This window comes from Penaeus japonicus, unplaced genomic scaffold (assembly GCF_977035675.1).
Source record: "Penaeus japonicus unplaced genomic scaffold, GWHDUDI00000001_assembly GWHDUDI00000031, whole genome shotgun sequence".
In the NCBI taxonomy this organism is placed as follows: Eukaryota; Metazoa; Arthropoda; class Malacostraca; order Decapoda; family Penaeidae; genus Penaeus; species Penaeus japonicus.
This window is the reverse complement of record NW_028234433.1, coordinates 22,370,517-22,373,016: the sequence shown is the minus strand read 5'-3', so window position 1 is coordinate 22,373,016 and position 2,500 is coordinate 22,370,517. Positions and strand designations below refer to the sequence as shown.

Sequence of the window (2,500 nt, the reverse complement as noted above, 5' to 3'; positions counted from 1 at the left end):
TTGTAGAGTCTAGTGTTTATAGCCTCCACTTTGTATTTATTGTGTAGTTCTTCTATTGATGAAAAGGTATCTTCCTCGTTTCTCCTTGTTGCTGTTCTTATTACTCTGTTTTGGAATTGCTGCATTTTGGTTATATTGGTTTTTGATGCTACACATAAGGGGATAGCTGGGTATTCCATGTTTGGTCTGATGAGTGTTTTATAGAAGTGCATCTGTATTTTTGAGCTCATTCTCTTGAATCTTTTTAGTTTTGTATATTGATACTTGGCCATTGTTAATCTTCTTTTCGTATGCGTGGATACTCCTCGGGTCCCAAATTCCATGCCGAGTATTGTTATTTTGTTTTTGAAGGGTATTCTTTCTTGGTCGATTACTACCTCCCTCGGCTTTGTTGCTGAAACTGACAGTAGTTGGAATTTATTCTTATTAGTTTTTATTTTCCTTTTTTTCAAAATGATTAATTCTCCCTATTTCGTCGGTTGTCATTGCCGCTAGTGTGTCCTTTGAGCTTAGTGGGTAAATTATGATCTGTGTGTGTTGTCGTCTGCGAAGCTCACATCTGTACACATGTTCCTTGGTCTTTCAAGATCAGCTGTGTAAAATATGAATAGGGTTGGACTCAGTATTGACCCTTGGGGAACTCCACTTAATAGAGTGAACTTCGGCCCCATTATATTCCCAAGCCTTATTGTTGCAGTCCGGTCTTCTATGAAGTTGCAGAGAATTTTCTCCATGATGTCTGGGAGGCTGATCTGTAGGATTTTGAATTGGAGTCCAGGTTTCCATAGTTTGTCGAAAGCTTTCGCTATATCACGACAAACTACGTTACATTGTTGTCTCTTCCTTTGGGAGATTGCAATGGTTTCGTATATGGAAGTTATGGCTTGCTGTGTCCCCCTTCCTTTCCTGAATCCATACTGATTAAAGCTGAATAGTCCTTTGGTTTCCATGTATAATCTTATTCTATTGTTGATTATTTTTTCAAAGACCTTGCCAGGTATTTCTAATAGCGATATCGGTCTATAGTTTTCAACCTTTCTATGATCTTTGCCACCTTTTGCTATCAACACCATTATAGCATTTTTGAACTTGCTGGGGAAATAGCCCATCGAAAGAGCCCAGTTGAATAGAGTCTTCAGTTCTACGATGGCAAAATCCGGGAGATGCTGCATCACGGTCTTTCGTACTCCACTTTGTCCGGGGGCTTTGTTTTTGAAGTTGTTAATGATAGATTTGATGTCTTCTGTTGTGATGGGTCTTGTGAGAGGGTTGGTGCTATCAAGTCTGGTTGCATGTGCTTCCCTGTATGGGAGAGGTCTATGTTTATTATTTGAGAGATAGTCTTGCACCATATTTTCATGTTGAATAATGAAGTTCCGATTATTATTGGGGTTGATATTAAAGACGTCTTCCCAGTATCTTCGGAAAACCTCTTCTTTTTCTTGGTCATCAAAAACTTTCTCATTTCTGGTGTTTAATATATAAGAGGTCTCTTCGCGATTACTTCCCATTAGTCGTCTTATATTTTTCCAGAATTTTTTGGGATTATTGTACTCTACCTCGGTTTGTTCCAATGATTCGTGAACAATGTTTTACTTTCTTCTTTCATGTCTTCCTGGAGTTGTTTATGCTGGCTGCGTAAGAGTGGGGTCCAGCCCAGATGTTCTTTAATCTCTAAGATATTCTTGTATCTCCATTGTAATAGCTTGAGATGGTCGCTTGTTAATGGGTGAGGTAGTGTTATGAATCTTTTCTTGGGAATGGCTTTATTCATTGCCTTTTCGATAGTTGTATACCAGTTGTCTATTTTAGAGTCTAAATATTCTTTATCAACTGTATACTCTCCCTCTGTAGATTGACTCATGCTCTCTTCTATGTCGCTTTTAAAAAGTTCCCAGTCCGCCTTTCTGAAATTAAGGTTTTCTCTTTGCGGAATCATAATAGATGTTGCCAGGGTGAAGATTATTGGGATGTGATCCGATGTGGTTAGTGGACCTTGTTGAATGGCATAATTCATGTGCACATTCTTGTTTCCTATTATAATGTCTGGTCTTCCTTTTCCTCTTGGACTTACAAAAGTATCGAAGTCTGGCCCAATGTGAGTGATAATATTACGGTTTATCAGATTGATCAACTCACTACCCATTAGATTGTTGTTGCTTTGACCGAGTGAGCGGTGTCGAGCATTCAAGTCGGCTATGATGTATGCCGGAGTATTCTTTCTCATTATTTTCATCAGATCCGGGTATGGGAACTGGGGTCGTCTGGGTGGCATGTATGCCGTTGCGAGAACGAAGCTTCCTCGATCAGTTTGGAGTTCCACTGCGAGAAAATCTTCGTTAAAGTCATCAAGGATTCTATGTTTTATGTTTCTTTTGATGGCAATAGCAACTCCTGCGTCTCCTTCATTAAGTATATTTCTTTGGTAAACACTGTACCCATACAGCTTAATCCGATCATCGTTTTGTAGGCAATGAGAGTTGATCAAAATTATATCTGG

At 39.0% G+C, this 2,500-nt stretch overlaps 1 protein-coding gene across 4 annotated transcripts in view; it reads left to right on the top strand.

Moving 5' to 3' along the window:
• LOC122245146 (uncharacterized) overlaps positions 1 to 2,500 on the top strand; it is a 7,982-nt gene that overhangs the window by 828 nt on the left and 4,654 nt on the right. The gene's annotated exons all lie outside the window — the stretch shown is intronic.